The following is an 11,718-nucleotide window of genomic DNA, read 5'->3' as shown; positions in this document are numbered from 1 at the left end:
GGCAGCCAACTCAAGTGTGCAAACCTTCTAATAATATATTTACATAAATATACATAATATAAAAGTATTTTAATACTTTTGTTCATAACAACCCCTCATCTGACCCAGTGGTAGGAAGAAACTTAACCAGTGTGAATAAACTCAGCCACTCCGGGGCCTTCTTTTCCACTTTCCTCACCCAGGGCTTGGCTGCAGGACTGGTGGGAAGGAAGTAAGTGTCTAGGTACTTAGAACTGATGCCTGGTACTTGGCTTCCATTCCTGCTGGCGTCCACTGGGAACCTCCCACCCTGTCTGGTCACTGATGGTCATCTAACGTGGACCCTCTTAGCTCTGCCATCCTCTCTCAGCTACTTCAGGGCCTCTTCCAACAGCTTTCAAGTCCACTGCAGTGCTTCAGGGCTCTGGGGGTGTAGAGGCATCCCAGATAGCTGATGAAATTCCAAGAACTGGAGAAAAGATCATTGCACAGAGAACTGCTTCCTCCCTAGGTACTAGGAAAGAGATGGGGCCTAGCCCCTGGGATTTATCATCCACCTTACATGGACCCCTATTACACATTCTTCTCAAATCTATTATTTTTTGCAACAACCATGCCATAAGGCTTTCATTCTTGGACCGAAACTTGAAAATTCCAGGTCTACCAAATCAAAAGTTGGGCTTTCAGAATTATTGTCTGCCTCAGTTTACATAAGCCTACTTTGAAACTTCAAGGCTGAACATTAAGATATTTCTGGTTCTTTGCATGTCTATGGTAATGTCCCTACTAACTGAGGGACAAGGAGCAAGGGAAGTGGTAGGGCAGCCTGGGTGGCTCAGTGGTTTAGCGCCACCTTCAGCCAGGGCCTGATCCTGGAGACCCAGGATCGAGTCCCACGTCGGGCTCCCTGCATGGAGCCTGCTTCTCCCTCTGCCTGTGTCTCTGCCTCTGTCTCTGTGTGTGTGTGTGTGTGTGTGTGTGTGTGTGTCTCATTAATAAATAAATAAAATCTCTTAAAAAAAGAATTGGAGAGAAAGGAGACAACAGTAACAATGAAATATAACCCTGCTATACACCTATTCATTCACTGGTCTGGATTTAGCCTCTGTCCTCACACATAATGCTCTCTTCAGGGCTCTGGCTCATGTACTTCTCCCCTTGAAATTCCATCTCCCCTTCCAACCTGCCAGCCAGGAAAGTCTCACTAGACATCTCCCTATCAATTCTAGCAGATGTGACTTCTCTGACATCCACTATTCTCCCTCCACAGAGCCCCAGCACACTGACTCACCTTACTTCATTACTTTTCTGCTTCCCACACAAAGTATCTTCTCTCTTGAGAAGGTAACAGCACTTCAGGCACAGGCCTTGTTTCCAACAGCTTAGCAAAAGTACCCATAAGATGTGGCCAGCAAACTGATGCTATGGTTTCTTCCAGAACTGCCTGCTGAAGTGAACCAAATTTCCATTAAACACATACACACTCCTCTCCAAAAACTAAACTGACCACCACAAACTGTAGCCAATTACCTCAAGCTTGATGCTAATATGGAGGGGAAAAAAGCAGTGGGTCCTATAGGATAGAGAAGAAGAGAGGCAGAAGCTTAGGAAGGATGGACACTGAAAAAAAAGTAAGAATTTGAAGATTCCTCTCCCTATTTCCTTAATGGTGTTATAGTGGCCAGGTGAACACATCCAGGTTTGGGGCAGTGATGTCAGAGTGGGAGGTCAGTTTTGATCAGAAGCTAGGAAACTAGTTGTTTAGGTTGTTTTATTATTATTTAATGTTAATTAAAGTAATAATTTATTGGGCACTAAATCTGTTTCTTCCTCTATAGGCAGAACTTTAGGGATACAATTTGTATAGTACCACTATATATTTCTGGTGAAGGGTTGGAAGCAACTTAGATATCCATGACTAAGAGAATGGATAAGCAAAATGGCATACATATTCTTTGGATGTGCAACCTTATTAAACTACAGCACTATGTTTAAAGAAAAAAAAAAAAAGTAAGAAGGGCAGCCCGGGGTGGTTCAGCGGTTTAGTGCTGCCTTCAGCCCAGGGCCTGATCCTAGAGACCCAGGATCAAGTCCCACATCGGGCTCCTTGCATGGAGCCCGCTTCTCCCTCTGCCTGTGTCTCTGCCTCTGTCTCTCTCTCTCTGTCTCATGAATAAATAAATAAAAACTTTTTAAAAAAAAAGGTAAGAAAATTCTTTTGCAACAAAATTACTTGTATAAGTTAATACCACAAACAAAATACAAAAGTTCATTCACCCAAAACTCCCTCATTCTATTCCTTTGTGACCCCATCATCCCCTCATTCCAGTCCTGGACAACCAGGACTGGATCTGTTCTCCATCACTATACATTTGCCTTTTTGAAAATGGCATAGAAATGGAACCACATAGTATGGAACCTTTGAGACCAGCTACTTTCACTCACTATTCATGCCTCTGAGATTCATCCATTTTTTTTAAAGACTTTATTAGTCTTTATTCATGAGAGACACAGAGAGAGGCAGAGACACAGGCAGAGAGGGAGAAGCAGGCTCCATGCAGGGAACCTGAGGCGGGACTCAATCCCGGGTCCCTAGGATCACACCCTGAGCCAAAGACAGGCGCTAAACTGCTGAGCCACCCAGGCTACCGGATTCATCCATATTGTGTGTGTAATTGACAGTTTTTCCTTTTTAGTGACAAATATCACCCCATTGTATGTATGGACATACTCCAGTTTATCCATTAATCCACTGAAGATGTTTGGGTTGTTTTTAGTTTGGGGCAGCAATGAATTAAACTGCTATAAACATTTGTGTATAGATTTTTTGATAAACATAGAATTTTATCTCCATGATAAATACTTAGAAGTGGGATTGCTGGGTCATAAGACAAGAGTTTGTTTAACTTTACAAGAAATGGAGAAACTGTTTTCCAGAGTGCTTGTATATATTTTTTATTATCATCAGCAATGTATGAGAATCCTAATTTCATAGTTTCCAGAATATAGATATTGTATATATGTTATTAGATTCATATTCATTTTATTTTTTGGAACTATTATAAATAGTACTCCTACAATTTCAGTTTTCAATTTTTCATTGGTAGTATACAGAATAAATGCAATTGATTTTTGCATGTTGATCTATATCCTACAACCTTGCTAAATTCATTTATTAGTTCTAGCAGCTTTATTTTTTTTTTTTTGTAGATTCCATGGAATTTTTTCAGATTCCATGGAACTTTGCTAGACAATCATGTCATTTGCAAATAGGGACAGTTTTATTTTTTTTCCTTTCCAATATGTAGGCCTTTTATTTCTTTTCCTTTCCTGATTGCACTGGTTAGAATTTCTAGTATGATGAATAAAAGTAGCGAGAGAAACATTTTGCTTTGTTCCCAATTTTGGAAGTTTCTTTAAGAATTGAACATACACTTATCATAAGATTCAGCCTTTTCTTTCCAAAGTACTACCACTTCTCCCCTCAAAGAAAACCCCAAAAGTGTATGTCTATACAAAGATTTTTTTAAGACTTTATTTATTTATTCATGAGAGACACAGAGAGAGAGGCAGAGACACAGGCAGAGGGAGAAGCAGGCCCCTTGCAGGGAGCCTGATGTGGGACACAATTCCAGAACTCCAGGATCCACACCCTGAGCCGAAGGCAGACGCTCCACCACTGAGCCACCCAGGCATCCCCTATACAAAGATTTTTTTTTAAAGGGTATCAAGTTGATCATGAATTGGGAGATGATTTATTTATTTATTTATTTATTTATTTATTTATTTATTTATTATAGTCACAGAGAGAAAAAGAGGCAGAGACACAGGCAGAGGGAGAAGCAGGCTCCATGCACCGGGAGCCCGATGTGGGATTCGATCCCAGGTCTCCAGGATCACGCCCTGAGCCAAAGGCAGGCACCAAACCGCTGTGCCACCCAGGGATCCCACAAAGATTTTTATACAAATGTTAATAACAGCCTTATTTTTAAGAGCCCCAAACTGACAACTCAAATGCCCATCAACAGTGAAAAAATAATTATAATATATCTTTATAATGGAATACTACTCAGTGAAGAAAAAGGAAAAGACCATTGATACATACGCAACGTCGATGAATCTCAAAATGATTATCCAGAATGAAAGAAGATAGGGAAGAAAGGGAGTATGTACTGTATGGTTCACATACAACTTTAGAGGATGAAAACTAAAGCTACAGTGACACAGCAGATCTGTGGTTATCTGGAATGGAACTGGGGAGGAATGGACAATAAAAGAGTATAAAAAACTTTTGGAGTGGTAGATATGTTTGTAGTCTTGACTTTGGTGATAGCAAAGCTTCTCAGGTATATATATATATACATATATTGATTTGTATATATATATCATATATATATGAAGGGACTTTTTATATTTAATTGTATATATATATTAAATTGTATATATATATCATATATTTGTGATTTTTGACATATATATATATATGTCAAAAATCACCAAGTTGCAGCCTTTAAATATATGCAGTGTGCTATATTTCAATCATACTTCAATAAAGCTGTAAAAAAAAGGACAAACAGTAATACTGTAATAGTTCAACTGTTTTTCAGTCCTACTCTAGGACTTGACAAGTTAGAGTAGACAAGGGTGCCTAGGTGGCTCAGTCAGTTAAGTGTTGCCTTCAGCTCAGGTCATAATTCCAGAGTCCTGGGAGGGAGCCCCACATTGGGCTCCCTGCTTGGCAGGGAGTCTGCTTCTTCCTCTGCCCCTCACCCCACTTGTGCTCTCTCTCGCTCACTTGCTCTCTCTCTCTCTCAAATAAATAAAATGTTTTTTAAAAAATTTAGAGTAGACAAGTTAAGAGTAGCGATGGAAGAGAGAATTATTATACCAAGAAAATTAACTCTGTGTTTGGTGGTCTTCCAGGTTCCAATCCATCTTGTTTGTTCCTACTGTCACCAGTAAATCAACTTGCTTCTTCTTGACACAGTAACATTTCCAGTCTGTGACAGATATTTTTCTCCACTTCTCTGCTCTCAGAGCCAGCATCTGCCTCAGGAAGCTACCAGTTTTGCTTATCACTTATGAAGGGTTCCCTTCTGTGGTAATCAGCAGGGCTTTCTTGTATCCATTTCTCCTTAACTTTCCATTGAATATGTGGAACACTTTGTAATATCTAGACATTTATTGATGTTATCCCAGAATTGAAGGTCTTCTATGTTCTCCCATATCCTAAACCAAAACCATAATCTCAGTATGTGTTTTTGGGCTAAGAAAGCAGAGTCTCTGGTCCTAATCAAATATCACTACCCTCCAACCCTCATTCAACCTCCATGCTTCAGAATCAGACCATCACATGCTGCTTTTCCTTGTTGTCAGCATCAACCAATCCCCTTCCAAAGTCCCTTCATCAGGGTGCCTGAATTAAGCATCAACCTTTGGCTCAGGTCATTATCCTGGGGTCCTGGGATCAAGCCCCGTATCGGGTTCCCCACTCAGTGGAAAGGCTGCTTCTCCCTCTGCCACCCACTTGTGCTTGCTCTCTTTCTCTCAAATAAATAAATAAAATCCTTTTTTAAAAGTCCCTTCATCAAAAAAATAAATAAATAAGAATAAAAAATAAAAAGTCCCTTCATCAATTTATAATTTCACACTTGTCCACTGCTTTCCTCTCCACTCTTTCTGTTACTATCCAGTACCTGGGTCACCATCCCTTAAAATGGCTTTTTCTTTCTGTCCTCCTCCTCATTGTCACAATGCCATTGTAAATATTGCACCAACCTTGAAATCACAATTAAATCCTTCTCACATTGGGGCACCTGGCTGGCTCAGTGGCTGAATGTCTGCCTTTGGCTCAGGACATGATCCAGGGTCTTGGGATCAAGTCCTGCATCAGGCTCCCTGCACCTGCTTCTCCCTCTGCCTATGTCTCTGCCTCTCTCTCTCTCTCTCTCTCTCTCTCTGTCTCTCATGAAATAAAATCTTTAAAAAATAAATGCCTCTCATATTTAATAGCTATAACATAAAGGAAGAGGGTAAATGAACCTATATGGTGATAAAATTTCTACATTCCATTTAAAGAGGCAAAATTTTTATTCTAAAGAGATTGTGAAAGGTTAAATATGGATATTATACTCCCTTAAGCAACCATTAGGAAAATCACAGAAGACCAATTATTAAAGATCAACTATTATAAGAGACCAGCAAGTTAATGTAAGAGACCAATTAATAAAAGATCAGTAATCAGAATAGATTAAAAACATGAACCAAGTATATACTGTCTACAAGAAACTCACAGAAAATACAATGATACAGATAGGATAGAAGCAAAGGGATACACTTCCACTTCTACCTCAAATGGAGTAACAGACACTGGATTTATCCTCCTATATAAAATAACAAAAAAAAAATCAGAGAAAATACATGAAATAATCATCTTCAAGTAATGAAGGACAGTGATCCTTGAGAGGTGGGAAAGGAAACAAGGCCAACCCCATTGATTACACCAACTTTCTATCTTGAGAGAGTTTTCAGGCCATGATAGAGAGAACTCGATGCCTAGCATACTGTCTGAGCTGAGGATAATCCAGACCTCAGAATCTGAGAAAATCAAGGCAGCTAGAGATGGTTGAACAGAATATCATAGAGGACAGAAGAGCAGAGAGAGAGAATTGCAGAGGGCCCTCCTTGATCATGCAGCTAAGTGCTGATCATCACATGTGTGTGAGGAACCTACCAGGACTAGGGTAAAAACAACCTGAAGGGGTTAGACATAAGTCCTGGCACTCACATAGGGCATGGAATAATGACTGTTCCCATCAGCCAGAACTGAAATATTCATAACTCATAGGCCACTGGACTCAGGAAGGTCTTGACTCAGGAGTGGAAATAATCAGCCCCAGGCAAGCACTGTTCCAGACTTGCCTAACAAGTCATAAAAGCAAGACCCAAAAGCATTGCACTGTTTCAGAGTAGCTAAACTGAATTCTAGAACAAGACTCAAGAAGACTTCTAGATAGACAAAAATATTCAGCACCAAACAAGGTAAAACTCACAATGTCCATGCTACTATTCGTTATAAGAAAGCTGGAATGGTGGGCAGCCCTGGTGGCTCAACAGTTTAGCACCTGCCTTTGGCCCAGGGCGTGGTCCTGGAGTCCCGGGATCGAGTCCCACGTCGGGCTCCCGGCATGGAGCCTGCTTCTCCCTCCTCCTGTGTCTCTGCCTCTCTCTCTCTCTCTCTCTCTATCATAAATAAATAAATAAATAAATAAATAAATAAATAAATAAATCTATCTTTAATTGTTCCAACACTAATTGCTGAAAAGATCACCTTTTCTCTAAACTTATTTGCATCTTTGTCAAAAAGCAGTTATCCAAATACATGTCTTTTAAAAATCAATGTAAATACATTAATTTAAAATTTATTTATTGCTGGGTGCATCAGTGGCTGAGTTTGTTAAGCATCTGACTTTGGCTCAGGTCATCATCTCAGGATCCTGGGATCAAGCCTCACATTGGGCTCCCCACTTGTTGGGGAGTCTGCCCTCAAGCAGACTCCCCAACTGCTTGTGCTCTCTCTCTCTCGTCTCAGATAAATAAATAAATCTTTTAAAAAACATTTAAAATAAAATAAAAATTTATTGCTAAAAACTGCTAATCATCATCTGAGCTTTCAGCAAGTTGCAATTACTGATCACAGAACCGCATGACAAATATAATAATAATGAAAAAGTCTGAAATACTGTGAGAATTACCAAAATGTGACAAAGAGACAGGAAGTAAGCAAATGCTGTTGGAAGTATGACACTGATAAACCTGCTTGATGCAAGGTTGTCACAAACCTTCAATCTGTTAAAAAAAAATGCTGCATTTATGAAGTGCAGTAAACCAAAGCACAATAAAGCAAAGTATGCCGTAATTTATGTTTTCTTGCCATATTGAACCTTTTATTAATAATAACATCATCCTTTGTCTCTTGTAAACTTCTGATTTAATGTCTACTTTGTCTGATGTTAATATAGCCATCCTCACTCTCTCTTGGTTATTATTTGTATGGAGTACCCCTTTTTATGCTTTCATTTCTAACCTGCTGTGACTTTGGATCTCAAGTAAATCTCTTATAGATAGCATATAATTGGATCAAATGTTTTTACCCATTCTACCAGTCTCTATCTTTTGCTTGGAGAGTTTAAGCATTTACATTTAAAGTAATTACTGATAAGGAGGGACATATTTCTGTCACTGTGCTATTTTCTACATACATTATACTTTTTTACTCTCATTTCCTGAATTACCATCCTTTCTTTTGCATTCAGCTGATATTTTTGTAGTGAAATGTTTGAATTTCTTTCTCATTTCCTTCTGTAGATATTCTATAGCTATTTTCTTTATGGTTACCATGGGGAATACATTTAACATACTATTAACACTCTGATTTAAATTTATACCAGCTTAATTTCAATAACATACAAAAGCTTGGTTCCTTTACAGCTCCATCCCCACCCTTTTAGGTTGTTGATATCACAAAATTACATCATTATTCATTGTGTGCCCCCCAAAATAAACTAATAATTTCTTAAATAAATTAATCTCTTAAATTAGGTAGAATCAAGATTTGGAATTACAAACCAAAGTTACAGTAATACTAACTTTTACATTAATAACTGTTTTTAATGTATTATTAATCTCTTAAATCATGTAGAAAGTAAAATGTGCAGTTATAAACTACTGTTACAATAACAATAGCTTTCATAATTGCTCATATATAATGGGGAACCTGGGTGGCTCAGTCAGTTAAGTGACTGACTCTTGATTTTGGCTCAGGTCATGATCTCATGGTCATGAGACTGAGCCCCGCATCAGGCTTCCTGACCAGCACTGAGTCTGTTTGTCCCTCTCCCCGACCTCTGCCACTACCCCTGCTCATGTATGCTCTCTATCTTTTTTTAAAGATAAGTAAATAAAATCTTAAAAAAAGACAATAATTGCTCATGTGTTTACCTTTATTGAGATCTTTATTTCTTCATATGATTTTGAGTTACTGTCTAGCGTCCTTTCATTTCACCTTGTAAAACTCCCTCAAGCATTTCTTGTATAGCAAGTCTGGTGGTGACAAACCCCCTCAGCTTTTGTTTATCTGGGAATGTCTTAATTTCTCCCTCATTTCTGAAGAATAGATTTTCTGGATATAGGATTCTTGGTAGACAGTTTCTTTATTTTAACACCTTGAATATATTGGCCCTCTGTCTTCTGGTCTCCAAAGTTTCTGATGAGAATATGCTGGTAATCTAATTGAGGATCCTTTGTATGTGATGATTTGCTTCTCTTGCTGCTGTCAGATTTTCTCTTTGTCTTTAGTTTCAGAAAGTTTGGTTTTAATGTGTCTTAGTGTGGCTCTCCTTCAGTCCACTTAGAGTTTGTTGAGCTTCTTGGATATTTATATGCATGTCTTCCATCAAATTTGGGAAGTTTTCAGCCACAACTTGGAAAAAAACAAATGTCCATCAATATTTCTCCAAATATTCTCACTGCTCCTTTTTCTGTCTCTCCTTCTTTTGGGATTCCCATAACATGAGTATAAATTCACTTGATGGTATCCCACAGGTCTCTTAGGTTCTGTTTGCTTTTCTTCAACCTTTATTTTCCCTGTCTCAGACTTGAAATTTTCCATTGTCCTACACTCAAGTTCACTGATTCTTTCTCCTGCCTGCTCAAATCTGTCTTTAAATCCCTCTACTGAATTTTTCATTTCAGTTATTGTACTTTTCAGCTACAGAATTTCTTTTTGGCTTCTTTTCAGGGTTTTCTATCTCTTTGTCGATATTTCCATTTTGCCCACACACTGTGTTCTTGACTTCCTTCACATCTTCCTTTAATTCCTTGAACATCTTTAAGATAGTTATTTTAAAGTCTTTGTTTAACATATCTGCATTAGGTCTTTTTTTGAAGACAGTTTCTGTTGATTTATTTGTTTTTCTTCTTTTTTTAAAGATTTTATTTATTTATTCATGAAAGACAGAGAGAGAGAGGGAGAGAGGCAGAGACACAGGCAGAGGGAGAAGCAGGCTCCATGCAGGGAGCCCAACATGGGCCTCAATCTCGGGTCTCCAGGATCACACCATGGGCTGAAGGTGGTGCTAAACCACTGAGCTACTCAGGCTGCCCAAGATTTTATTAATTTATTCATGAGACCCACCCACACACACACACACACACACACACACACACAGAGGCAGAGACATAGGCAGAGGGATAAGCAGGCTCCATGCAGGGAGCCCAATGTGGGCCTTGATCCCCGGTCTCCAGGATCACGCCCTGGGCTGAAGGCAGCACTAAACCGCTGAGCCACCCAGGCTGCCGTTATTTTTTTCTTCTTTGAGTGCTACATTTTCCTGTTTCTTGGTACATTTTGTGATTTTTTTTTTGTTCGATACTGGACATTTGAATCTAATAAATGGTAACTCTGGACATCAGATTCTCCCCTTTCCTAAAGTTCATTGTTATTATTGTGGGTTTTTTAAGATTTATTTATTTATTCATGAGAGACACAGAGTGAGAGAGGCAGAGACATAGGCAGAGAGAGAAGCAGGCTCCCCAGGGAGCCCAATGTGAGACTCAATCTCAGATCCCAGGATCACACCCTGAGCCAAAGGTAGATGCTCAACCACTAAGCCACCCAATCATCCCTGTTATTATTGTTTTTATTTTTTATACATTTTATTGTTGTAGACCGTCTGTGCTGAGGATCAGCCTGAGGTATATACTTAAGGTCATCTTCTTTGTCTTTTGGTAGGCTCCACACCCAGTGTGGAGTCCCACATGGGGCTTGAACTCACAGTCCTGAGATCAAGACCTGAGCTGAGATCAAGAGTTGGACACTTAACTGACTGAGTCACCCAGGAGCCCAAATTTTAGGTCTTCTTAGAGATCTTTTCTTTCCTTTCTAATATTCTTTCTAATATTCTAATATTCTTCATATATGTAGTTTTTTTAATATCCTAGTCTTTAAAATCTACCTCCCAAAGAGGAAAAAGTAAAAGTGAAGGGAGGAGAAAAGGTGCCAGCCCTTCACATCTCCTGGAAGTCACTTCAGCTGGAGAGAAAGGGTCTTGCAACAAAAGGGGGAGGTGCAATAACTATGACTGATCACCTCTTTGCACCTCTGTGATCAGACGCAGCAATCAGAACACAGATCCCCAGTAGTTGGAGAACAGAGTCCTTATTGCCCACACTAGCTCCCACAGCTGCATGCAAGTTGCTCCAGGGACACATGTATGATATCCTGTCATGTGGTTGGGGGGGGTAGTGGATTGGTAGCTGCTACTATGCTAAAAAACAAAATTTACTACAATTTACCATCCAAGCCTTCCTCTGGAAATTGAAAGCCTTCAACAGACTCCAGAGTTCCACAATAGTTGTATCAGACAGATTATGCCGATGCAACAGTAGTCTAGACGGAGAGACAGATTCCTGATGCTTCCTATTCTTTCATCTTCCCACTGTTTATCATTTTTTAAAGCTTAGATCAACAGTTCTAACTACCAAGTGAAAGGGAATTCATGGGGCAAAGGAACATGTTAAATGACACCACATGTATACAATCAGCACAACACAAACTGTGGGAACTCTGTAAGACAATGACCTGGCTTTGTCAAAAATTATGTTTAGAGAAAAAAAGAGAGAGAGAGAAAGAGAGAGAGAAAGAGAAGCTATAACTTAAAAGAGACTTAAACACATAAA

The sequence above is a fragment of the Canis lupus genome, chromosome 1, assembly GCF_003254725.2.
Source record: "Canis lupus dingo isolate Sandy chromosome 1, ASM325472v2, whole genome shotgun sequence".
NCBI lineage: Eukaryota > Metazoa > Chordata > Mammalia > Carnivora > Canidae > Canis > Canis lupus.
This window is presented reverse-complemented; position numbering follows the sequence as displayed.